At 41.7% G+C, this 27953-nt stretch overlaps 1 protein-coding gene across 1 annotated transcript in view; it reads left to right on the top strand.

Annotated features, from left to right (window-relative positions):
* The first annotated feature begins 1378 nt into the window (after positions 1–1378).
* Positions 1379–27953, top strand: part of SPARC (secreted protein acidic and cysteine rich) — a 64855-nt gene continuing 38280 nt past the window's right edge. The window contains exon 1 of the mRNA XM_043980076.1: positions 1379–1397. The gene's annotated coding sequence lies outside the window, so the exon portion shown is untranslated. The remainder of the gene's footprint in view (positions 1398–27953) is intronic.

The following is a 27953-nucleotide window of genomic DNA, read 5'->3' as shown; positions in this document are numbered from 1 at the left end:
CTGGGGAATGACTCTACAAATTATAGTGTAGGAAGGTGATGGAACACTATTGAGCTGTAAGAAATGATGAAGGGGTTGGTTCCAGAGAAACATGAGAAGAATTGTATGAAAGGATGCAGAACGAAGTGAGGAGAACCAGGAGAATAATTTAGACAATAACAGCACATCATAAAGACAAACAACTTTGAAAGACTTCTGAACTCATTACCTTTCAATCCAAATCCTCTCCCCCCTCAGCGCCTCCTTATTGCTGTTAAAGATACTGGTCAATCAACCAATAAGCATTTATTAAGCTCCTGTGTGCCATGCACTAGTGCTCAGCACGGCAGATACAAAGGAAGGTAAATGATGGTCCTTGCCCTCCAGGAGTTCATCCTTCCAGTCACCAGGCTCACAAACTAAGTGTCATCTTCAGCTTCTCTCTCTCTCTCTCTCTTTCTCTCTCTCTCTCACTCACACACACACACACACACACACACACACACACACACACACCCCTATCTAATCTGTTGCCAAGTTCTTCAATTTCCTCTCTTACCATATGCCCTCTTCTCTCCTCTACCCCCATCCCAGTGCAGGATCTCATCACTTCACACCTGTATTACTGCAATAAATTACTAGTGGGTCCGCCTTCCTCATTTCTCTCACTACTCCAGTCCAACCTCCACTTTGCTGCCAAAAGATCTTAAATCACAGATCTGACCATATCATTCCTCGTCCCACCTCATTAAACTCTAGTGGTTCCCTATCACCTCTAGGACCAGATATGAAATGCTTTGTTTGGCATTCAGAGTCATTCACAATCTGGCCCCCTCCTACATTTCCAGTCTTCTTATACCTTACACTCTTCAGTCCAGTGTCCTTGCTGTTCTGGCCATCTGCACTGTCTCTTTCTCACACCTAGAATACTTTCTCTCTTCTCCATCTCCTGGCTTCTTTCAATTCCCAGCTAAAATCCCCCCTTGTATAAGAAGCCTTTCTGTATCCCCCTTAATGCTTTATTGATTATTTTCAACTTCTCCTATATCTGTCTTGACTGTACATAGTTGTTTTCGTGTTGTCTCCCCATTGGATTAGGAGCTGCTAGAAGGTAGGGACTGCTTTTGCCCTTCTTTGTATCTCCAGCACTTATCACAATGCCTGACACATAATGGGTGCTTAATAAATGCTCGTCAACTGACTGGCTTTAAATAGAAAGCAGAATGTCTTGCTCTCCTGTCCAGGTTAGGTTTTCTGTGACTCCCACATGCTGCTTGGTCAGATGAGAGCTGTGCTCCCCAAGGGCCTTTTTGTGTTAACCTTTCTCTTTTGTTCATTTCAGAAATATGAGTTCTTTGTGGACATGACCTGTGAGGGCTGTTCTAACGCAGTCACCCGAGTCCTCAACAAGCTGGGTGGTAAGTGAGACCGAGGAGCCTGGACGGTATGAATGGGGCCAGATTGGGGAATAAAAGTGTAGCTGAGGCCACTCTCAAGTAGGTCTTTCTCATTGTGCTCTTCTACTTAGCTTTGAGCTCAGTGCCTTTTCTATCCATGTACAGGGCTATTAGGGAATCCTAGACTGTAGGAGATGGAATAGGCCTTCAATATCAGCTCATCCCACCCCTTATTTACAGATTGGGAAATGCAGGTCTAGAGAAAAGTGACTTGCCCAGGGTCACATAATGAGATAATGGCAGAGAATGCATTTGAACCCAGAACTCCTAAGGCTTCATTTAGTCCCCTTCCCACCAAATCAGGCTGCCTCTGTCATATACAAAGATGACAGTTTCAATCTATTGTCAGGCTGACAAATACTTTTTTTTAATCATTAAAGTATTTTATTATTTTCCAGTTATATATAAAGACAGTTTTCAACATTTGTTTTCATAAGATTTTTAGTTCCAAATCTTTCTCCCTCCCTCCCTTCCCTCCTCCCTCCTGAAGACAGAAAGCAATCTAATATAGGTTATATATATATATATATATATATATATATATATATATATATATACAATCACATCAAACATATTTCTGCATTAGTCATGTTGTGAAAGAAGAATCAGAACAAAAGGGGAAAAGCTCAAAAAAGAAAAAAAAAGTAGAAACAATATGGTTCAATCTGCATTCAGGATCCACAGTTCCTTTCTCTGGATGTGGAGAACACATCCATCATAGCTGGCTGGGTGGGGGGCTCAGGCTATAGGTTCTGTCAACAGCTCAGTCAGTATTCAGGGAATAGAAAGGAGCCCTGCTGACCTGCATGTGACTACAGATGGAAGGAAGGTGAGTCTGTATCCTGCTCTTTGTAATTTTTCCCCCCCTCTTTGTTAGAGCTGAATTCCAACTTCTTGAATTCTAACCCCAGAATGTCAGCTTTTAGGAGAGCAGTAAACTGTGCATTTGAAAAGGTCTTGAGCAAACAAGGATGGTGTATGTATGTGTCAATGTCTGCAAATATACTAGTGATTGATTTCCACCCTGCCACTTCTGAAGAACAACAGCAAGTGGGTCTTAGGAAAAGCCCTGTGCCCTGTACTAGGCAGAGATGAAAACAACCAGAGAGGGTAGGATACTTACCTGATCACTTTTGACCATGGGAATAATAATAAGGCCACGGGTATGAGTTCCATCTTCATAGGCATTAGTTAGCCCCTCACTACGGCCAGCTACCTCATTATGGATGGATGAGAGAATATGGATAGCTGAGAGATCCTATTCCCTCCTTTTTAAAATTTTTATTTAGTTTTTTGCAAGGCAGTGAGGGTTAAGTGACTTGCCCAGGGTCACACAGCTAGTAAGTGTCAAGTGTCTGAGGCCAGATTTGAACTCAGGTCCTCCAGAATTCAAGGCTGTTGCTTTATCCACTACCTAGCTGCCCCCACCTCTTATTCCTTCTGAAGAGCATGTCCGAACACACATTCTACACCCTTCCTTGGGAAAGGATCTCTCAGTGTTTTGCCTGCTTTCTTCATTGTGTAGTATGCTTTGTCTCAATGACTATCTCTCCTCTCTATGACTCTCTTTCCCTCTTTTCCTCTCCTCTCTCCCTTACCTCTATATGAGGCCTGATTTCCCTCAGGATTGCCTCTCCACTACATTGCCTCAGGACGGCAGCTTTCTGGACAACCAAGCTGAGTTACTTCTAGAGTAGGGGTTGTAACCTTGGGTCTACAGTGTGTGTGTGTGTGTGTGTGTGTGTGTGTGCGTGCATGCCTGTGTGCGTGCGTGCGTGTATAACTATGTTTCAATATAACTGGTCTCCTTTGTAGTTGTTTGTATTTTATTTTATACATTTAAAAGCAGTATTCTGAGAAGGGATCCATGGGCTTCACCAGACTGCCAAAGGGGTCTGTGATATGAAAACATTAAACCCTGGTCTTGAAGCTAGTGCCATTCCCTTCAGTTAGTTGGGATTTGGTTTCCCCAAAGGGTCTCTGCTTGGAAATCTGAGACTCTGAGAGCTTCCTTCCCACTTTTCCATAAAGGAATTTTGGGGAGAAGAATAGGAGTCTCAGACCTGGCACTTTACAAACAAAATGCTACTCCATATCTCAAACCTGTTAGGTAGAGAGAGCTTACCCATGTTTGAGGCTTGGTTTTTTTTCTTGGGCAGGGGACTGAGGAGGCTGCCTGGGAGAAAGTGTCTTAGTCTGTTCATACAATAGAAGCCAGGCTCTGCCTGGCTCTGCCAACTAATTCTGTGCATGACTTTAGGCAACTCTATTTCTCTGCAGGTCTCAGTTTCCTCCTCTACAAAGTAGGAGTGTTAAACCAAATGGTCTCTTCCAGCTCTGAACTGTGTACCTCCTAGTTGGGGCCTGGATCTCACCCCTTCTAGTTTGATACTCCTCTGAGGTCATTTGAAAATATCTCATTTGTTTGTTTTGTTAACAGTTGCTGCCTTAGCAATTTCTTTCTTTCTTTTTTTTTTTAGTGAGGCAATTGGGGTTAAGTGACTTGCCCAGGGTCACACAGTTAGTAAGTGTTAAGTGTCTGAGGCTGGATTTGAACTCAGGTACTCCTGACTCCAGGGCCGGTGCTCTATCCACTGCGCCACCTAGCTGCCCCTGCCTTAGCAATTTCTCAGGCATATCTTCTTTTCTATATTATAAGAGGGCAGCTAGGTGGTGTAGTGGATAGAGTGCTAGGCCTGGAGTTAGGAAGACTTATCTTCCTGAGTTCAGATCTGGCCTCAGACACTAGCTGTGTGACCCCAGGCAAGTCATTTAACCTTGTTTCCCTCAGTTTCCTTATCTGTAAAATGAACTTGAGAAAGAAATGGCAAACCCCTTTAGTATCTTTTGTTAAGAATACTCTGAATGGGACCATGAAGAGTTGGATATGACTGAAACAACTGAACAACAGCATTCTCTATAAGAGGTCCTGGCCTCTGGAGCCAGAGGAAGCAGAACACTTCCTCTGAAAGCAACTCTAGGCCACCTCAGCATCTAGGTACCTCCAAAGAGGAAGCTAAGATGTAGAAAATCCTGTTCCTCAGAGCTTCAAGAGTACTGGGGGTACCACTGGTGGGGAAGGAGGGGAGGCAAAATGCAAAGGTTATTTGCTTTCAGGAACTCAGAGTTTGGGAATTGGGTGCCTGAATCATATCCAGAGAACCTTTGTGGTCGGCATTACTAGCTTGAGATAGGCTCCAGAGTGGTAAGTTCAGCCCTGCCCACAAGGATCTAATTACTGCTTTACTTTTCTTCTGCTGCTGGGATATCAGAACTCCTTGGCAGTCAACTACCAGTCTCCTGGTCATTCTCAAGCCTTTTCCATACCTCGATCACAGTATCCTGGCCTCTCACCTCAGCTACACACAGATCTTTGCTCTGACATAACCGCTCGACTTCCTTGATCCAGAACTCCAGAACTCTTCTCTAATTCTCTCCCTTTGCCTTATGCCTCCTAAGTGTGTACTTCCTCTTCATTGTGACCTCCTGTCTTTCTACATCTTTTTTGATGTCTTAATTTAAGGATGAGGATCTATCATCCCTGTTTTGGTCTCATCTCTGTCCTTTCACAGGCTTGACCCAGTGGTTGACCCTTGCCCTCTGGTCCTTTTGCCACTCAGGCTTTGCAAAACCCCAGCCATCCATTTCCTCTTTAGCTATTTTCACCCTGCTGAAAATTCCTGGGGAAAGTTGTGCATACTCTTTTCACTACAAATGCATTTAATTGCAATTATGCCTTCAATTGTGCCCTGAAATCTTTTTATTCTTCCTAAATAGACTTGCTCTATCATACTTCCTACAATTGGTTACTCCAACACTTCTCTTTGCTCAACCTTCTACGTCACCTTCCTTCTCAACAGAGGTCTTTAACTCCTACTCTACTGAGAAAATAGAGGCCATCTGTCGTGACTGCCCTTTTTTTTTTTGAATTTCCACTTCAAGATCCCTCTTCATCAACCCCTATTCTCTCCTTTGATGAGTAGGTGGTCCTTGTTCTTTCCAAGACAAACCCACCCTCATATTTTTGATCTCTTTCCTTCTTGATCTCTCTCCCCTGGGAGCTTTCCCTCTTTCTCTAATCTTCAATCTTTCATTAACTGCTAGCTCCTCCCCCAGGTGTCCCTCATCTTTAAAAAAAATCTTCCGGGGCAGCTAGGTGGCACAGTGGATAAAGCACCAGCCCTGTATTCAGGAGGACCTGAGTTCAAATGTGGCCTCAGACACTTGACACTTACTAGCTGTGTGACCCTGGGCAAGTCACTTAACCCCCAATTGCCCCGCAAAAAAAAAAAAAAATCTTCCCTTAACCATTATTATCTCATATTTTTTTCAATATCCATTTTCCTAAAATTTCTAGAGTTATTTACATTCATTACCTAATTGCTTCTCTCATTTTTTAAGAATTAAGTAAATGCTTTATTGATGTCTTTTTAAAAATATTTTTGTCACTTACTAATGACCTTCTTCCCCTCTATAGAGCTCTCCCTTGAAACAAAGGATAATAGTAATAACTAGTATTTATATAGTGCCTTAATGGATACAAAGTACTTTAAGACATCTATTATCTCATTTGATTTTCACAGCAACCTTAACTTCCATAAAACTGCCCTTTTAGTTCTCATCCTACCTGTGTGACCATTCCTTTCCTGGGTCCTCTTCCTCCTCCTGCCCACCAAGTGTAGAGACCACATAAGGCTTTGTCCTGGGCACACTTTGCCTTATAAGCTCTCACTTTTAGTGATGTGATCATCTTGCCTAGGTTCAATTATCAATGCACAGACGACTCCCAAATTGATATATTCTGCTGCAGTCTCTCTTCTGAAATGTAGTTCCTAATTACCAACTGCCTGTTTGACATTTCCAGAATATTCCATTAGCATTTCAAATCAGCATTTCAAAATGGAACCCATTCTCTTTCTCTCTATCCTGTCTCCAAACTTCTGTTTCTCATGAATCAAGAGAAATCTCCCGAATTCTTTTCTCACCATCCTTGTAGTCACTCAGGTTCATGACCTCCGAGTCAGTCTTGATTCTTCCTTCTCTGTCTTTACCTCCCCCATACTCAGTCAGTTTCATCAGTTCTACTTCCACAGCATTTTTTGCATACGTCCTCATCTTTCCACTCACACAGCCTCTACTCTAGTTCAGGCTCATATCCACTCTTAGGCGGACAGTTGCTAAAGCCTTCTCTGCTTCTCCCCCTCCACAGTCTATCTCGACACACCTGAAACATGCATATGACCTTAGTGACCCCCGTACTTAAAAAATCTTCAGTGGATCCCTTTTGCCTCTAAGATAAATACAAAATAGTCCACCCAGCATTCAAAGCTCTCTGTAATATGTCACATCTACTTTTCTAGTCCTATTTAATACAAAGCTTCTAACCCTATATGTGACATTACATCTTCGCCTAAGTGCCTTTGTACAGATAGTCCCTCACATCAGGAATGCACTTCCTCCTTACCTCTGCCTATTAGAATCCCTTTCTTTATTCAAAGCTCAGATATGGTGCCACTTCCTACATGAGGCTTTTCCTGATCTGCCCTGGTTTTCAGCTCTCTCTCCCTCTCAAAATTATTTTGAATTACTTCAAATTTACTTCTTTGTGCATATGTTGTATTCTCCTCCTTCCCTCAAGTAGGTGCTTAATTCAAACTCCATACTTGTGTCAACAACCCCAAACCAGTAGATAGCCAAGGCAAAGTTGAGTCAACAGATCCCATTCTCCAGGTGAGAGGAATAGAGAAAGAATAATAATAACTAACATTTATATAGTACTCTGCAAAGTGTGCAGAGGGCTTTACATATGGTATCTCGTTTGAGTCTCACAACAATCCCATGGGATTGGGGCTATTTTTATCCCTGCTTTGTAGATGAGGAAACCAAGGTGGAGAACATTTAAGTGACTTGCCCATGTCACATAGATAGTATGTTACAAAATTCAAACTTAGGTCTTCCTTACTCCAACTCCACTATGCTAACCACTGCACCAGCTAGCTGCCAATAGGCAGTGTTGTCATCCCTCAGTCTGTAAGGATGAGGTGGGACCTATGCTTTTTCACTATAATAAGTATAAACATGGGCAAGTCACTTTCCTTGCTGAGCTTCAGTTTCCTTTCCTATAAAATAAGAATAATATTATCCCTACCTACTTCATAAGGTAGTTGGAAGAGAATGTACTTTGTAAACTGTGCAGCACTATAGAAATGGGAACTCTGATTATTCTTGTTCCCTCCCACCCCTTGGCAGGGGTCCAGTTTGACATCGACCTGCCCAACAAGAAAGTGTGCATCGATTCAGAGCATAGTGTGGAAACACTGCTGGAAACACTGAAGAAAACGGGGAAGTCCACCAACTACCTTGGGACCAAGTAGCAGGAAGCTCCACCCTCTGGCCAGCAGGATGAACCAAAGGGGGCAGGTCAGTCAGGCCCTGGGGCTTTGGGAACAACTCTTTCACATAAAGATTTTCCACCCCATCCGAAGGGAAGACTTGCCCCAAGCACTGTCAAAGATAGAGTTTTAGAGCTAGAAAACAAGTAGGGTTATTTCTAACCCTTTCACTACCTTTTTTTGGCTTAGGGTACTAGTTATAATAGCTGGTGCTTCACAGTTTAAAAACTACTTTCCTCACAACAGCCCTATGAGGTCAGTGGTGCGTGTATTATAGTCACAATTGTATAGAAGACGAAAACTGAAACTCAGGAAATACAAGTGACTTACCCCCTCGGTCACATAGCTGGTGACTGGAGGAGCATTGACTTAACTCAAGTCTCCCCGACTTCGAGACTTTTGTAACCCAGAGGTAATCATCCCACTGTTTTCACAGATGCTAACATTGAACTAAGCAGAAAATGTAATCTCCAGGATGGGCTTTTGTCTTTTTTTTCCAAGATGGGTATTAGGTATGCCCTAATCCATGCTCCTTTCTCTTCAACCCTCCCTTAGGAGTTTCCTAAAACAGTGGGGGCTGTCCCTGGGTAAGAATAAAATAGGGGAACTACTGGGTCATATTGAAAAAGAGATAAAAAACCAAAAGGAAAAGGACCTATATGTACAAAAAATATTTATAGCATTTCTTTTTCTGGTGGCAAAGAATTTGAAAATTGAGGGATGCCCCTCCATTGGGGAATGGCTGAACAAATTGTGGTGTGCGATTATGAGGAATACTATTGTGCTATAAGAAATGATGAGCAGGATGCTATCAGAAAAACCTGGAAAGACTTAGATGAGCTAATGCAAAATGAAATGTACTGTGTACAAAGTAACAGCAATATTGTAAGATGATCAGCTGTGAATGACTAGGTTGTTCTCAGCAATACAGTGATCCAAGATTATGAGTGAAGAATGTTTTCCATACCCAGAAAACGAACTGATGTGTCTGAATACAGATGGAAGCATAATTTTAAAAAAAGAAAAAGAAAAAATAGGTGGGGGGAGAAGATAAAAAAAGTTGAGAAATAGGCTCCAGCCGATTGAGAGAAAGCCTTTTAATGTCACAAAGTGGGGAAAATAGTGACCTAGGAGTCAAGGGAGCTAGCTTCTAGTTCTAGGTCTGGTTCTATCACAGACTCATTGTGCATCTTTTTTTCTTTCTTTCTTTCTTTCTTTTTTTTTTTTTTTGATGGGGCAGTGAGACTTGCCCAGGGTCGCACAGCTAGTGTCTAGTGTCTGAGGCTGGACTTTAACTCAGGTCCTCCTGAATCCATGGCCAGTGCTTTATCCACTGCGCCACCTAGCTGCCCCTCCTTTGTGCATCTTTCAACAAATTCATTCACCCTCTCTGGGCCTCAGTTTTAGGGAATGCTTAAGAGAATTGTGAAGTGACGAAACATGGATTAGGGCACACCTGATATTCATCTTTTTTTTTTCTCAATTACATGTAAAATTTTTTTTTAACATTCATTTTTTAAAATTTTGAGATTCTAGATTTTCTTCTTCCTGTCCCCCACCTTGAGAAGGTAAGCAATTTGATATAGATAATACATTTGAAATCTTGCAAAACATTTCCATATTAGCCACTAGCATCCATCTTGAAAAAGAGAGACAAAAGCCCATCCTGGAGATCATGTCTTTTGCTTAGTTCAGTGTTAGCCTCTGTGAAGATAGTGGCTTGAATACCTATGGGTTATGAAAAGTCCCACCATCACCATCACCACCATCATCATCATTAACATGTACATAGCTCTCTAAAATTTGCAAAGTGCTTTGCAAAGTGTCTCATTTGATCTTATAACAACTCTTGGAGGTAGGTGCTGTTATTATTATCATCTTCATTTTACAGAGAAGGAAAACAGGCACAAAGAGAGGTTAAGTGACTTCACACAGCTTTTGTCTGTGATGGGGTTTGAACTTGGTTCTTTGTGATTCCAGGTCCTGTGATTTATCCACTAGGCCATGTAGCTGCCGCATAAGCTTATAAAAAGTATAAGGTGAAGGGACTGCATTAGATTTCTGCGTAGTTATAGGGCTAAGCTTAGCTGTATGCAGTATTGTATAGTATTTTGCATATAGTAGGTATATATAGTGTTTGTATGCCCCAGCGTCTGGTCCCCTGGTCTAGGACTATCACTTTATCCCCTTGGAGATGTGGGTTGTATGTTACCCGTCTTATCTTCACAGTGCCCAAGAGAGTGCTGTACACATAGGCCCTCAGTAAGTATTTGTTGGTTGAACTAATGAGTACATGCTTGTATATGAAATCCAAACGAGAGTGGACCACTCTCCACAGCAAATCCTTTTGGGGGTGGTGGGTGGGGAAGAGTACCTGGTTCTGCTGTTGCTGTAATGTTGCCTTTCCCACAGCAGGGGGAGCCCCTGTCCTGCCTAACTTTCCCTCTCCTTCCTCTGCTTGCAGGAGCCCGAGTGGCAGGCTCCCCAGGATCCACTCCCATTCTGACCAGCTGTGGGAAAGAAGGGAGACCTGGGAGTGGAAAGGAAAGAGAGGAAAGAGCGCATCAGTGACTGGGAGCCCGCAGTGTTCCGGGGGAGTCCTTCGGCTCACTGTCCCTCTTTCTTTGCCACCCTCTAATAAAATGGAGCTGGTTTTTGCTGGAAAAGAGTCCTTCTCTGTATCTTTGGTTCCCCACAGGCTGCCCCCAGCGACAGAAATTATGGGATTTCAGGCCCTCTGCCTCTGCAGTCCTGTCCAATCATTTCTACAAGCATTGGGGAGAGGACTGGGGCGGGGAGAGGACTGGGGGAGGGAGGGAGGGAGGAAGGAAGCAGAAAGTGGGGAGGGAAGAGAGGATTCAGGGTTAATATCTTCTCTATCCCTGGATACCAAATCCCTACCCTGTGGCCTCGGCATCAAGGCAGCCCCTTCCTCCACAATGGGATCCAGGAGTTAGCAAGGAGCAGCTCCTTTAGCAAAGAGTTTTTGGGGAACTGTGGAGAGGATGATTTTTGCCATTGTTTGAAGGGCTTTGTTGCAACCAGCAGCCAATAGGAGACATATCATTTATCTTTTTAACCCCCTTTTTTAGAGGCAATCAGGGTTAAGCGACTTGCCTAGGGTCACATAGTATCTGCGGCCATATTTGAATTGAGGTCCTTCCGAGTCCAGGGCCGGTGTTCCATCCACTGTGCCCCCTTGCTCCCCCTATTTTTATCAGTAATATGCCACCTAGTAATGAGTGGTGCCTTGGGTTGGATTGTATAGACCTAATGGTAGGATTACTTCTGAAATCAGAAACCACAGAGAATATCATAACATGGATATGTAGAGGGGCAGAGAGCCTGGTTTTTGTAGTTGTCTGGGATATTTGTAAATCTTTGTTTAGAGTAGCTGGTCACATATTGAAAGTAGCTAGTGGCTCCCTGAAATTGGCCCCACAGATTAAGCTCCTGATAGTTCTCAAATGTCCTTCCTGCCCTCATGCCCAGTGGACACTAACTAGGCCTTTCCACTAGTTCAGCTTGGTTGACAGTCTCCTACTGGGCCTTAGGAGCCTTCTCATATTCCTGCTGAGATAGCCCCAGTACGAGGGAATATATCCCTAGCGTAAAAGGCAGCAGGGGAGGAGACATTCCTGCCAGTACATGGACTTCCATGATATAGCCATCCCTTTGAAAGCAAGTAGGTCAATTGGTATGAAGCACCACCTGTGTCAAGTCTGTGGCTCTGAGGTGTAAGGAGGAAAGACAGGAGACATTATCATCTCTGCCCTCTAAGGACCTGATAGAGACAGAAGAATACCTACAATACTTAGACCTCTTGGAAAGAAGAATAATATGATATTTACTGATTTAAAACCACATTTGAGTTTTATGTAAGTCATATTTGAGGCAAGAGTGGATATATAGTCAAAGCCAATAAGGTAAGTCTTCAAAAACAAAAAGTACTACTAAGCATTATAGATTATATAAATTATAAATATTGGAGTGCAAAGGAGTGAGAGATTGTGGGCTGGGGTAGTTGGGTAATGCTTTATGCTTTGGGCAAGATTTAGGGTAGGCCTTAAATAACAATTCTTCCAGTTACAGTTCTTCCCTGGTTCCTGCCTTATTTTATTTTATATTTTTTGCGGGGTTATTGGGGTTAAGTGACTTGCCCAGGGTCACACAACTAGTGTTATGTGTCTGAGGCCGGATTTGAACTCGGGTTCTCCTGAATCCAGGGCCGGTGCTCTATCCACTGCACCACCTAGCTGCTCCTTCCTGCCTTATTTTTAAGGACCTTAAGCCCTTAGCCCCTAGGTTCATAGGATCAAGAGTTGGAAGGGGAACCCAGGGGGCACCTATTGTAACCCCAATCTAAGCAGAAATCCTTCCTACAACAAACATCTCCACCAAGTAATAATCCATCCTCTTCTTGAAGAACATTTCCATTCATGGTGAGCTCACTACCTCCTGAGGGAACTCACTCTGTTGTTGGACCGTTTGAGTTGTTAGGAAACTCTCCTTACATGGAACTAAAATCTGTCTGTCTCTTTATAATTTTCCCACCATTAGTCAGTCAGTCTCCTTCTGGGACCAAGCACAACAAACCAGATCTTTCTTCCATGTAATAGTCCATCTTTTGGTCACCAGGGGGCAGGCTCCTTCAGTTTAGCCCCAGAGAAGTTTCCAGAGGTCCTGCAGAACAGTTGTTTCAGGGAATTATCCACATAGCTGGTGGTATTTTTCCACTTTGCTGACTAGGGTACCTGGTTAATTGAGGAGGTATCCTGAGATAGAGGAGACATTGACTTTGGCTTCCCCAGCTGGTGGTCGTTCAAGACCCTTTGCTTGATCAGTTACCCTCAACCCCTCTGCTCCATCAGTCTCTTCATGAAGGGTCTGGTTTCCTATTACAATCCCTTGGCTCTGCTCCCCCAGGGCCTAGGTGGGTCATGGTCATTTCTGTAACTAGTTTAAGCTTGGTTATCTAAGCCTTGAGCTAGAGAGAGAAAATAGATCATGCAATCATGTCACTTTAGATCTAGAGATCTAATCCAATCCTTTTCCTTCTACCCTAAATCCACCCTCATCTTATCTTCTTAAACTCCCTCATTTTCATAGGATCTGGAGTTGGAAGGAGCTCAGAGGCCTTAGGTACGTCCTTCATTTTATAGATGGAGATACTGAGGCTCATGAAGTTATGTGTCTTGTTAAACGTCACACATAATAAGTGTTCGAGATGGGATTTGAACCTACATCCTCTGACTCTGTAGCCAGTATTTTGTTGTGGTCCCCCCGCTCTGCCTATTACAAACAGCTTCTCTAGAGAGGTAGAAAAACTAATGCCTATAGTTTTATATCCCAAAAACATCCCTCAAAAGAGAAGAAGACCTATTTGCAGAAAAATATTGATAACAGCTCTTTTTGTGTTGGCTAAGAATTAGAAATTAAATGGGGAATGGATAAACAAGCTGTGGTATATGAGGGTGAGTAGAATATTACTGTGCTAAGAAAAGACAAGAGGATGATTTCAGAAAGGCCTTGGAAAGACTTGTATGAATGATATATAGTGAAGTGAGCAGAACCAAGAGAACATTGTGCACAGAGACAGCAATATTGTTTGATGAAGAATTGTGAATGACTTAACTATTCTTAGCAATACAGTGATCCAAGACAATCCAAGGACTGATGATGCTATTCGCCTCCAAAGAACTGATATTGATTGAACACAAACTGAAGCATGCTATTTTCATTTCCATTTTTTCTTATTCAAGTTTTTAAAAATACAAAATGACTAATATGGTTTTTGTTTTACATAATTGCACATGTAAACCTATATCTGATTGCTTACAGCCTTAGGGAGGGGGGAAGGGAGGAAGGGAGGAGGTAAGATAAGAATTTGGAACTTAAAACTTTAAATAAAAATGTTTATTATTAAAAAAAAAAACTACAGCCTAGCAAAGTAAAGCAATCAAGCATGATCAGTCCTACAAGTGACCTGCTTTAGGTCCTTCTCTTCTTAAGTGTTTAATTATATATTTAGTAGAAGAACTTGTGTGGGTCTTTTTGTAGCTTCCTTAACCCAGGGAATCAGCATGCTACATCAGATATCTGTGCAGATTATGTAATTTAGGAATTTATTTAAGCCACCTTTTTAAACATAACTTTTTATTGTTCTTCCCCTAAATGTTCCCTTAAATCTCCTTTTTCCCATAAGAAAGCTATCCTATATAACGAAGTACATTTTTTAAAAAGAGGAATGAGAAATAAAAATCAAACCTGATCAATATGTTAAAAAAAATCTGAAATTATATATGATATAGCACACACCAGTAGGGAGATTCTATTTTGCAAAGAAGTAGAAGAGTTATGTTCTCATATGTCTGATTTGGGAACCATTCTTGTTCTTTGTAATCTTATAGCACTCACTTTCAGTTGTTTTCTGATGATTCTTTCATTTGTAGTGTGATAGTCATATTTTTTTTTGGCTCTTCTTATTTCATTCTGGTATCAGTTCAATTAAGTATTTCCATGCTTCATTTTAATTCATCATATCCATCATTTTTTATGAAATAGAAATATTCCATTATTCCAGTACCATAATTTGTTTAACTATTCCCCATTCTTTGACATACTGCTTTTTTTCCAGTTCTCCTGCAATCACAAAAATATTGCTATAAATATTTTGGTATATATAGAGATTTTCTTTTTATCTGTGACGTCCTTGGGGTATTTTCCAGAGGAAAATCTCTAGGTCAAAGAGAACTTCTAGACATTTTAGTCACTTTATTTGCATAATTCCAAATACTTTCCAAAATAGTTGTACCAAATGCCACTAGTATGCTTATCTTCCACAGCCTTTTCAGCATTGATATCCCATCTTTTGTCATCTTTGCCAATGGATTGATGTGAAGTGAAATCAAAGGTTGTTTAATTTGCATTTATTTTATTATTAATGTTTCAAAGCCTTCTTTCATGACTATTAAATACCCAGTGAGTCTTTTGAAAACTATTTGTTCCCATCCTTTGACCTTATATCCCATGGGAAATGGCTTTTGTATTTAATATAGCACTTCCAAAAGTCTTAATGCAGTTTAGGAAAACTGTTATCTGTTAGTTATTTATGTATTTAGATAACAAACTATTACCTTAAAATTGATACAAACTCTTTCCCCCCCATTCAGACACATTCTTCCTTATCCAAGATGCATTAATTTAGTCTATGCAGAAGCTTTTCAGTTTAATATTATCCTAATTACCTATTTTACCTTATGTAGTTTATTCATTCAACTCTAAACAATGCTGGATTCCATTCCCCAACCTCTCATGTCATAGGAAAAAAGATCACACAGAACCTCAGAGTTAGAAGGAAACTCAAAGATCAATATGTGTGTAAGCAAGAATCCTCTTTGCGTGACCTTGACTAATGGTAATCAGTTTCTAACTTGAAAACTTCTATATGAGCTCACTGTACTGAAGCAGTGCATTCAACTTTAGGTACCTTTGATTGTTAGAAAATGTTTTCCCCTTATATTAAGCTAAATCTCCAGCAACTTACGCCATTGATCCTATGTCATTCATTCTGTCTTCTGGGGCCAGACAGAAAAAGTCTCATTCTTCTTCCAAATGACAGCTCTTAAAGCATCTAATTTCTTTTAATTAACATTTTTATTTAAAGTTTTGAGTTTCAAATTCTATCCCTCCCTCTTTCCCTCTTCCCTCTCCCCTCTCGGAGGCAGTAAACAATCAGATAAAATATTTCCTTATTAGTAATTTTGTATAAGAAGACTCAAATATAAGAGGAAAAAAAAGAAAAAAGAAAGTGAAAAACAGCATGTTTCAGTCCATTTTTCAATCAATATCAGTTCTTTCTCTGGAGGCAGATAGTATGCTTCAGCATTAATCCTTTGGGATTGTCTTGGATCATTGTATTGCTGAGAATAGCTAAATCATTCACAATTCTTCACTGAACAAATATTGTTCTCTTGGTTCTGTTCATTTCACTATGTATCAGTTCATGTAAGTCTTTCCAGGTTTTTCTGCAATCATCCTGCTTTTCATTTCTTATAACACAATAATATTTTATTACAATCATATACCACAACTTGTTTAGCCATTCCCCAGTTGATGGGCATCGCTTTGATTTCCAATTCTTAGTCATCAGAAAAAGAACTGCTATAAATATTTTTATACAAAAAATTTTTGGATTTGGATTTGAAAATTTTTTAGATACCTTTGGGATATAAACCTAACAGTGGTATTGCTGGCTTAAAGGGTATGTATGCACAGTTTTATAGCTCTTAGGCATGGTTCCAAATTGCCCTCCAGAATGGTTGGATCAGTTCACAACTCCACCAACAGTGGATTAGTGTCCCAGATTTCCCACATCCCCTCCAACATCTAAGATTTTCCCCTTTTGTCATATTAGCCACTCTGATAGGTATGAGTTGATACCTTAGAGTTGTTTTAATTTGCATTTCTCTGATCAATAGTGATTTAGAGCATTTTTTCATAACTATAGATAACTTTGATTTCTTTGCTGAAAACTGTTCATATTCTTTGACCATTTCTCAATTGGGGAATGACTTGTATTCTTATAAATTTGACTTGGTTCTCTATATATTTGAGAAATGAAACCTGTATAATAGATACTTGTTACAAATTTTTTTTTCCCAGTTTTCTGTTTTCCTTATAATCTTGGTTGCATTATTTTTATTTGTGCAAAAGCTTTTAAATTTTATATAAAATCATAATTATCTATTTTACATTTTGTAATGCTCTCTATATCTTCTTTGGTTCTAAATTCTTCCCCTGTCCTTAAATCTTCTTAAAATACTTTGGGGGCAGCTAGGTGGCGCAGTGGATTGAGCACCTGCCCTGGATTCAGGAGGGCCTGAGTTCAAATCCGACCTCAGACACTTAACACTTACTAGCTGTGTGACCCTGGGCAAGTCACTTAACCCAATTGCCACACACACACACACACACACACACACACACACACACACACACACACAACTTTGAATCTAGCTGTATAAAGTTTCTCCTAAGTTTTCTCTTCTCCAGGCTAACATTTCTGGTTCCTTAAATTCTTTTGGCAGAGTCCCCTTATACTCCTCTACTGCAATTTGTCCATGACCTTCCTAAAATATGCTTTGAAATGAACAAAGGATTCTAGATGTGGCCGTCTCCCTCACTCTGGGCACTATGCTTCTTAGCACAACCTGAGGTTGTATTAGACTTTTTGAACCACTCTGTCACACGTTATTGGTTCATAGGGAGCTTGAAGTCCAATATTCCCTCTTCCCTGTTTTGGGTTTTTTTTTTCCTTCACACAGACTATTATAAAGCCATCCTGTACTTATATAGTTGGCATTTTAAAACAGCCTGTAGGACTTTGCAGTACTCAGTATGGAGTAGTGGATAGAATGCAGACTTGCAGTCAGGAAGGCTTAGGTTCAAATCCTGCTTCTGACACTAGTTGTGTAACCATGGGCAAGTCACTTTCACTTCTCTGAAACTCAACCTTCTCCTCATTAAAATGATGATAATAATTCCTGAAGTGCCTACCTCACAGGGTTGTTTGGAAGCCTAGATGAGATAATGTGTGTAAGTGCTTTTCAAGCCTGAAAATGCCATATAAATATCTGGTAGTATTGTTATTACCCCTTTTAACTTTGGCTGTATTAGTTTTGGCTCATTGTTCTAACTTGTAGAGATATTTTTTGATCCTGACTCATCCATCCTGTTAAACTATTCATTCCCGCTTTGTCATCTGCAGACTGAATAAGTGGGCCACCTCTGTTTTCATCCAAGGGACTACCAAAAATATTGACTAGAAAAGGGCCCATGAAAATCCCTGAGGCCCTCCACTAGAGACCTCCCTCCAAATTAACATCTGTTCACTATTGAATACATAACCAATGAATGGTGCCCTTCCAACTAAATTCTTAATCCACCTGATTGTACTTTAATCTTACAACCTATAGCTTTCCATCTTGGCCCAAAGGATATATGGAGAGGTTTGTCAAATGTTTAGCTGACATCTGAGTGTTCTCTGTCAAAAGTTATCATTCATTAAGCAGGTGGTAGTTGCTGTGCTAGATGCTGGGGACATAGACTAAAATGAAATAGCCCTTAGCCTTCACGAGTCTTCCTTCAGAGATGAGGGGGATGTTCTCTGGTCCTGCAGTACATATTCTGGGCAATACCTTGTGACACAAAGCCCTCCAAATTGCCTGTCTTTCCCTTTCCTCAGTGGACAACTGGCCCCCTAGCTACTTTTAACCCCTCTCTTCTGGAGGAATGTATGGGATCCTTGCCTGCTGTGCAACTGTTTCATAAAAATGCTTTTTGTCTAGATTGTACTGATTTAAGTTCCCTATTATTTCTGGTCCTGAAAGAGTCTGAGGATTTCACCTCTCCTTCTGGATAGGGGATGGGACTCCTGATGGCTCAAAGCTTGCAAGAGAATCTGAGTCATAGCCAGTTGCGTCCAATACTCCTGTGGGTCTTGTGTAGAATCACACCCTTGTGTGATGTGGCTACTCTCTTGCCAGCTCTGCCATCAGCTGTGCTGGGCTTAGCTACTGTTTGGCCAGGGATTGACCCTCTCTGTGCCAGCATTGCCCTGGATTTAGAAAGGAGGAAACCACCTTCTTTATTCTGTGTTCCAAAAACTGGAGTGAAGCAGATGAGGCTTGGGCACATCCTTCCTCCTCCATATGCTGACAAACCTTGGGCTTGAGTGGTTTTGAACAGGGGAAGAAGGAGGTTGCTCTTGGTACCTCAGCCCTTACCCATCACCACTCTTCCAATTAGAAGTACTTGCCTCCCATTCGGGGCCTGTAATTTCTGAGGAGTGTCCTTCCATTTAGAGCTGCCTGTCCCAGCCCCTGGCCTTTGGGGTCTGAGTGGTTTCATCAATGAAATGTGCCCCACCTACTTGTGGGAAATGGGAGGCAACGTGACCTTGGACTGTTTCTGATACTAGAGGCTCAGTACAGATAAAAAAGGTAGCTAGAAGTATGTGTTGTCTTCATGGTGGTAGCTTTTCTGGCCTCTCTGATTACTAGTTGGGGGTTGGAGGCTGGGGTAGGGGATAAGGCAGCAGTTAAGAACCTCATGTACTTCCATTATTTAAGAATTTTCCAGATTTTCTGAGAGTCAGTGGGACTGAAATACTTTTAAGGGAGAATAGGGGGAATTAGAATTAAAGCTCTGCTTGAGGAGCTACTACCTGAGTGGTAGTGCAGGTCCATGCAACCTTATATGGTGGAAAGAGCCCTGGATTTGAGTCTTGGATCTACCACTTTGTGACCTTGGGCAAGTCTCAACCTTTCTGGACCCCTTCATATCCATCCATAAAATGAGTCTAGATGGTCGCTAATGCCCTTTCCAGCTATAAATGCCGTGATCTTTTTATTAGGAAAGGGAGCAATACAGGGAGCCTTGGTGTGAAAACTGCCTCCCCCTCTTACTTAGTCTAGGCTGTTACCTTGGACAAGTCACCCTCTAATGTTGACCTCATCTGTAAAACAGAGAGAACAATCTCTTACCTGTCCAATTGCTCCAAGTTGGTATAACTAGAACTGTTGAGCAAAACAGGTTGAATTTTAAGAACCAGGATTTAGACAACACCCCTGTCTCTTCCCCACCATAGACTCATAGACTGCAGAGCTAGGAAAGACGTTTAAACAGAATGTTACAGGTAGAAGGAACCTCAGAACAGAAAATGGAACAGGAAGAGGCCTCGGGTCTTAGAAAATGGAACCAAATGTTAGCACCCATGTAGTCCAACACCCTCATTTTCTAGAGGACGTTGAGAATTGGGAAGTGATTTGCACAAAGTCACATAGTCTTAATGTTAGTTGAACTAACTAGAACCCAAGTCTGCTGACTCCCAAGCCAATGTTCTGTTCACCATACCATGTGGGGCCGTGTAGTCTTTTAGGGTGATTGGGGTAGGGAGTGGGAAGATTGGTGAGTCTAACCGCCCCCACTCTCAGTTGGCCCAAATCAACCAGCTCCTCCCCCCCTTCTGAACCATGGAAGGAGGGAAGGGTCAGAACAGTCAGGGGCCAGAGAGGGAGTAAAACACAGCTAGTCCCCATGGCTCTATTCTCCCTCCTTCTGCAGTTTGGCTTCAGTGTAAGTGAATGGGGGAGGTGTGTGGGTGGGGGAGGTATTGGCCAGGAATAGGTCTGAAGACTGAAGCCATTCAGCTGTTTTTTGAAAGCAGATGGGGAGGAAAGAAAAGCAAGTCCAAATAAATGCAAGGAGGTAGCTGGCTGGCTTGAATACCTTTTGCACAGCAAACTCACTGCCAGCCTTTGGGACATGGTTGAGATCTCCCTTCCCAGGCTAGGACTGGTGCTGGATGTTTCCCTGGCCAACTAAGCTCTCAGTCAACAAGTTTACTGATTTCTTATTTTGTGCCCATCTCTGTGCCTGGACTCTTACACAGGCAGTATGGTATTGAGGGATTCTGGGAAGTCTTGACTGAAAGCTTCCACTTCAGTGTCTGAAATCTCCATCACGAGAATCTTAGTTCTTTGGATTAGGTGATAGTGCAATATGGGGAAAGAAAACTAGACACGGAGTGAAAAGATCTGCATTACAACCCTGGCTCTACCATTTGATAATTTGGTAAGATTCTTTCCCTCTCTGGGTCTCAGTTTTCTCATCAGTATAGTGAAAGTCATTGGTTTAGGTCAGGGTTCTTAACCTTTTCTGTTTCATGGACCCTTTTGGCAGGCTGGTAAAGCCATCTCAGAATAATGTGTAAGGTATATAGGATTGCACAAAAAACCCTAGCTTCTATTGCAATGCAGTTATCAACACACATATGTATATGTATTTATTTATTTGTTTTGTTTGTTTTTTAAGTTTGCAGACCCAAGGTTAAGGCTTGAGATGATCTCTAAGATGCATTCCAGTGCACAAATCCTATGCTTTTGTGGTTGTCTCCAATTAAAATGCAAATCCTCCTGAGAGATATGGTCCTTCTACTAACTCCTTTTGTGACTCTCTAGGCCTTGGTTTCCTTATATTTAAAATGAAGGGGTTGAACTTAATGATACCAAAATGCCTTCCAGTTCTGTCAGATAAAGAAGTTAAACAGATATTTAAAGGTCTCAACATATAATTTTACAGAGTGGAGACTCCCCTGGGTTTCTTGATCCCTAATTGTTCTTCATCCATACTAAGCTGCCTTTCAAGTCGTCAGAACTCTCAATTTTGACTTTCTTCTTCCTTCAGTAACCTTCAGTTACCAAGACAACTGGGTGGCTCTGTGGACAGAACACTGTACCTAAAGATGGGAAGACCTAAGTAAAAATCTTGCCCCTAACACACACTGGCTGTGTGACCCAAGTTACTTAACTTCTGCCACTTCCTTATATGTCAAATGGGGATAATAACACACTCACTTCTCAGAGCTGTGAGAAGACAATGAGATGGTATTTGTAAAGGGCTTTGTAAATCTTAAAGTACAACATAGAAATGCTATCATGTAATAATAACCTTATCAGATACATCCTCTGAAGTATCTAAAAATCATTCAAATTGACGTGTCTGGTGGTATCTCTTTTTAGGTACCAGGCTTTGAGCTAAATGGATGAAATGGAACATTGGCATTCTAGCCACCACTTGAAAGGGGTGGGGGGCAGTATACAAAGGATGTTTGGGGCTTGGGGCCTTCTCACCATTCCAGTAATCCTATAACTAGGCAGTAGCCTACTACACTTATTAGTTTCTTCCTTCCTCTGTGGCTTGTGGTATTTTCAGTGGTCAGTCATGTGGGAAACTTGAAGCTGAGGTATTATTGAGATTAATCTCATCATTTTTCTCAGCCTCTAAGGCTTGTTGGCCTTCTGGTCAAGGGATCAGACCATTGTTCTCCACTCATGCAAAATAAATCTTCATTTCTCTACAAAACTCTACAGAAGAGAAATGTAGACTATTAGCGCTGGAAGGGACCTTAAAACAAAGAACATAGAATGTTCCAGCTGGAAAAGGCCTTGGAGAGCAACTGATTGCCCATTTTACAGAAGAGAATAGAGGCTCACAAAATAGTAAAATAGTACCACAACTACAGTAGATATTGAGTATTGTTATACAAACTAAATTCCTTTCTCCAAGGGGCAATTCTCATATAGGATTTCTGACTTAAAGAGCCTTCCCATGGGCTCAGGGTATGATAGTATATGCCCATTTTATAGATTGTAAATCAGAGACATGAATGGAAGACCCAGGAGTCATTCTTTTTTAATTTTTTAATTTTTTGCGGGGCAGTGAGGGTTAAGTGACTTGCCCAGGGTCACACAAGGAGTCATTCAGGTAAGGACCATTGGGTGTGGATGTTCGGTACAACAGAAGCAATCAGGTAGAAAATAACCCTGCACCAGAAGGCAGGAAACTGATAAGCTGGTTTGCAAAGTAATTATCCGCAGTAGCTGGAACACAGAAGATGCTTAATATTTACTAATAATTTTAATTATTAATCTAAATTATATTTTAATTTTTTACAATAATAATGTATAACTATTTGATTCTAAGCTTGAGTGCAACTCACTAGCAATGGACATTTAACAGGTTGTTTAATATCAGTTTCTTCATCCAAAAGAGAAAATTATCCTGGCTCTGTAGTGAGAATCAAATGAGACAATGAATATGAAAGTACTTAGAAAAGAACAGTGTTGAATAAAACAAATGAAATACATTATTCTTGCTAGGCCTTAGAGGAGAACATATCTTGACTTTCTGCTCCTCCCCCAAGCCTCTTTCAGGTATCTTTTCCTATTGTATTGTTCAACCACAGGTTTTCCCATTCACCTCCATGTTTAAGGTAACCTTTCGATCTCCTTCAGGCTCCCACCAAATCCCCCTTGATGCATAGGGAGACATTGGTGCCCATTTAGCAGATTTTTGAAAGGAGGGGATTGGACCAAATGAAAAGATACATATGATTCATTTTATGTATAATATTACATATATGTGTACACACACATATACACACATTACATATACGTACACATATAATCTTCCTGCCTAGAAGTTTACCATTAGAGCTTCATTATGTTGGGACTTAAAGACATTTCTGGTGCCTAGAGTCCTTCCATTAAAAATGGAGGTACCATAGGTATTTGGAAATAGCTTTTTTAACCTTATTATCATTTCAAGAGTGGGACAGTATAGGGGCAGCTAGGTGGCACAGTGGAAGGAGCACTGGCCCTGGATTCAGGAGGACCTGGGTTCAAATCCGGCCTCAGACCCTTGACACTTACTAGCTGTGTGACCCTGGGCAAGTCACTTAACCCCAATTGCCTCACCAAAAAAAAAAAAAAAAAGAAAGAAAGAGTGGAACAGTATAAAGAATGCTGGCTTCAAGAGTTAGAGGGCTCTGCAGCTTACCACCCATTTGTCCATGTCACTTAATCTTTCTGGGCCTCAGTTCTTCATCTGTAACATGAGAAGCTTAGATGAGATGACTTCTAAGGTCCCTTTCACCTCTCAAACCATGATCCTATGATCCCACTAATATGAGAGCAAAGCCCAAGAAAAGAAAGTAAAGAATACATTTCTTTAATAAGCTAACAGGAAACAGGTTGGGCTGGGGCAAAGGAGGAGCACATTCAGGATCTGGGAAGGCCTCACAATCCCACCTCAGACATCTCAGATTTCACCTTCATTTTACCACCAATAACTTTCATGAGAGCCTATGCTCTTTAGAATCTCCCCCAGTTGGATGCAGTTTTACCTATGGAGGTAAAACTCATCCTGTAGTCTTTTACTTAACCAATGAATATGGATTGTTCAAATCCAGGAAGAAACGAAGAGGATGGATTAGATAAGGGGTGTACCAATGGAAGAAGACTCAGCTACACTGACTTCCCTCAACTTCCAAGGGGCAAGGGATAGTGGGGGTTGTGATGCATAGAGGGGCAGGTAGAGGACTAAGGCATGGGACAACTGACTGAAGAAATGCTGCTGGTAGATAAAACATACCCCTCTATGTTTCAGTATCCTGGGCCAAAGCCTCATTTACCCTACCGTAGTTACAGCTCCAGAGAGATTCTAAAATTCAGAGATGATCTAGTTCGATATTCTCATCTGAAGAAAGACAACTTGAAGCTCAGAGAGGTTGTTTCATAGGTAGAGTCCCATTGGTAATAAGGAGAAGAGCTGGGGTTCAAATCCAGATTCCAAACCTATTAGCATGAGGAGGAGGAGGATCTAATTGTGTTTTCATGATACCATAGCATCTACATCCCAGTGAGGTCTGAGCAGTGTCTGTGGGTCTTCCCTGTTATCTTTTCTTTGGGAATGTATCTGTATGTGTAAGGCACAGCCCTTATAGGACATCCTATCTTAGGAGGTCATGTACAATGGAAAGAACTTGGAGCTAGGAGTCAAGGTTCTAGGACTACAACTGGACAAGACATTTCTCCCCTCTGCACCTCATTTTTTCTCATATGTAAAACAAGGGGGTCTGGAATAAAGGTTCATTTTGATATGAAATTGACTCAGATCATATGAAATCATGCCACATAGGTCATATGGGCCCATGGATTAGGCTGCATGAACACAGAGCAGGAAAATAGGAACAACCTTGACTCTGAGGCCCTGTCCCAAGAATAATCACTTGTAGTCTTTTCCTTGGAGAGCTTCATGTTCTTGGCAGACAGCCTCTTTGTTTCCACAGCCCTTTTGCCCAAGGGACAGGTCAATAAGAATGTGAACTGCAGCTGTGTCCAGGGTCCCATGGAATGGGGTAGGCTGATTATAGTTCCCTGGCCAGGAGGGGGAGGTTAGGGGGAGACAGGCTGTCTGCAGACCTAACTCTGCTCTCCTCTTTGGATTATTTCAATATGGCCACCCCTGCTGAGAGCTCAGAGTTTGGAGGAATCTATACCCCCCTAGGGAAAACCTAGGCTAAGAGAAAACACTACCGATGGACAGAGAGCTTTTCAGGCAATTTGGCTGGGACCTTGCTGACTCAGGAGACACAATGAGCACAATTCTCCCTCCTGTAGGTGATGCCAAGCCCCTGGGGAGAAGCCCTTCTTGGGTATACACATGGGGGGGAGAAGTCTTGGGCCTCCTCTGTGGGAGGAGAGTGACCCTAGACACGGGCTCCTGTCATCTACATGGCACTCAGGGGTGGGCTAATTTCCAGGTATTGTCCAGGCATTCAGCATCGAGTTACCTGTGTACACCATAGAACCATAGAGGGTTAGAGTAGTAAGGGAACCTAGAACTTGACTGTTAAAAACAAAGGACCTTAAATATCATTTGGTTCCAATCCTTCATTCCTCCACCAAAAAAAGAAATGCTTAAAACACAAAAGACTCAGGACACCTTAACAAAATACTTAAGATATGTTATAATAACCATTACCATCATAATCTCCTTGAAATAGAAAATAACTTGGTGGGGCTGCTGAATAACTTTGTTGCCTTGACCTTAGACCCAAACCGTGAGAGCAACTCATCAGGCCCCCCATCTCCCCATCAACTGGTGCATGGCTTTGCTTGTTTTACTCCATTAAATTGTGATCTTCCCAGGCACTGAGCAAGTGTCTGGCACATAGTAGGCACTTAATAAATGTTTATTGACTTACTGGGTGATTCCTTTCAATGATATCCTCTAGGTCTAGGTGGTGTGTTAATTCCTTCTTTTTCCTGGTGAGGAAATTAAAGGTTATTCCTTCTGCTCAAGGTCCACACAATCAGTGGCAGATCATATCCCCAGGCTTCTTTCCACATAGTTTCTAGGCCTTTTTCCTAAGGAGCTGCCCTTTTAGTTGACTAGATCAACTCACACACTGTGCAACTGAAGAACAATTTAAAATGTAGGTATGCTGGGGCAGCTAGATGGCGCAGTGGTAAAGCACCGGCCCTGGAGTCAGGAGTAACTGAGTTCAAATCCAGCCTCAGACACTTAACATTTACTAGCTGTGTGACCCTGGGCAGTCACTTAACCCCAATTGCCTCACTAAGAAAAAAAAAACAATTAAAATGTATGTATGTATGTATGTATATATAATTTTTAGTCAAGCCCTGGAGTGGGTGGCTCAGATCTTTGGGGCCATAAGAGTTCAGAAGAGGAAGGTTACAGTGATCAGGGATAGCTTTCTCATAAGGGAAGTACTCCTTTACCCCAGGGGACTGGAGATAGAAAGTAGAGCTTCAATCCTGAGCCCTTTTGTAGGTGAGCCCGCATTTGGGCTATGTCCTGTGCTAGTTGCTTTCAAGTTTAAAAAGCATGTCTAGGAGATAATAGGACAAATGTGTTGGGTTTTTTGTTTGTTTGTTTTAAGATTTATTTATTTATTGGGAGGCAGGCGGGCTTAAATAACTTGCCCAGGGTCACACAGATCGTAAGTATCTGAGACCATATTTGAACCCAGGTCCTCCTGACTCCAAGGCCATGTTCTATCCATTGTACTACCTAGTTTCCCCAAATATTTTCATAGATCCATCTAAATCTTTATCGATATATCTATATCTTCATAACTGACAGCAATATAGACTACAAGGTTTAAACACTTTATCTACTTTCTCTCATGTGATCCTTATAAACAATCCTATAAGTACTATAGGTATTATCTCCATTTCACAGTTAAATGATTTGGCTACAGTCACACAAATGTTAAATAGTAGAGCCTACAGATTTTTTTTATCTTTTTCCTTCCTTTCCTCCCTCCCTCCATCTTTCCTTGGTTTCTTTCTCCTTTCCTTTCCTCCCTTCTTTCCTTCTTTTCTCCCTTCATCTTTCTTTTTTCTTTCCTCTTTTCTTCCTTCTTCTCTTTCTTCTTTCTTTCTTTCTCTTTTCTAAATGTATCCCCAATTCCTTACCACCACCACTACCCCAAGCCATCGTTTTTTAACAAGGAACAAAAAAGTAAGAAAAAAGCAATTCAGTAAAACAAGCTAGCACATCAGGACAGTTGGCAGTGTGTGAAATATGCACACCATAATTGGACTAGATTTCTGAGGCCCCTTCCAACTGTAACATTGGAAGATTTTGTGATTGCACCTCTAACTCAGAGATGTGCCCAAGAGAGGGGCAGTCGGCGACAAGGGCCCTGCCATGCCCAGGGGAAAGGCAAGGGTGTGTCTGACAAGGGAATGGGGTAGGTCTTTGAACAACTACAGACTTGTTTCTTTCTAAACTCTCTGCCCTCCGGATCTAAACTTTGGGTCCTCTTAAGCAGTTAATATCCTGGGTTAGTTAGCTACTGGGAGTTCTATTTAAACCAGTCTCCCATCAAGAACAATTCAGGGGGGCAGATTCTATACTGGTCAGAGCCTGTGGTTGAATTTACACCAAGCTGAGACCAAGAGAAATGAAAAGAGGTGTCTGAACGGTGGATCTCATCCTGGGAACAAATAAATTAGGCAAGCCAGAAGCCTGTCTTCTGAAGCTTCCCAGTGGGCAGCCAGAGATAGAGTTCGCAATTCATAGAATGTTGGGAACTGGAAAGAACCTTTATCTAGAATGTTAAGAGCTAGAAACAGGAACCTTAGAATATAAAATGTTGGAACATAAGACATTAGAGTTGGAAAGGGCCTTAGCACAGAATTTTAGAACAGGAAGAACATTTACAACTGAAGAGGTAGAACAATGTAGGTATGGCACTGGATTCGGTGTCAGAAGACCTAGGTTCAAAACCACCCCTACTACTGGCCTTTGGCAAGTAACTTCTCTCCAGGGCTCAGTTTTCCTCGTCTGGAAAATGTGGGAATTGGATTCCAGTTCTAACATTCTGACCTGTGGGCTGCTTTTGCCACCACCAATGAATAGCTGTTTGGGGATTCCTTTCTCTGATCTCCTCTGCCTTCTCCCATCTCTACCCACCCCCAACCCTTTTGAGCATCCTGCTTTAAGGAACTGTGGGAGGCTGGTTCTGTGGAGAGATCTCTTTCTGCATGACTGAGGAAGTCCCAGGCTTCATATCTCCTCTTGGTGATTTTAATTAGCTCCCATTTTTCTGAACAGGTGCAAACTCCTTCCCATCCCCCACTTTGGTGCTAAGACCCAAATGACAGGCAAGTGAAAAGACATGGTCAGCACGAGGTGAGGAGGGTCCTAATTAGGAAGCAGAGTCAGGTTGCTTAGCCAAATTTAGACA

This window comes from Dromiciops gliroides, chromosome 2 (genome assembly GCF_019393635.1).
Source record: "Dromiciops gliroides isolate mDroGli1 chromosome 2, mDroGli1.pri, whole genome shotgun sequence".
NCBI lineage: Eukaryota > Metazoa > Chordata > Mammalia > Microbiotheria > Microbiotheriidae > Dromiciops > Dromiciops gliroides.
The sequence above is the reverse complement of the archived record's forward strand: the minus strand, read 5'-3'. Positions and strand labels throughout refer to the sequence as shown.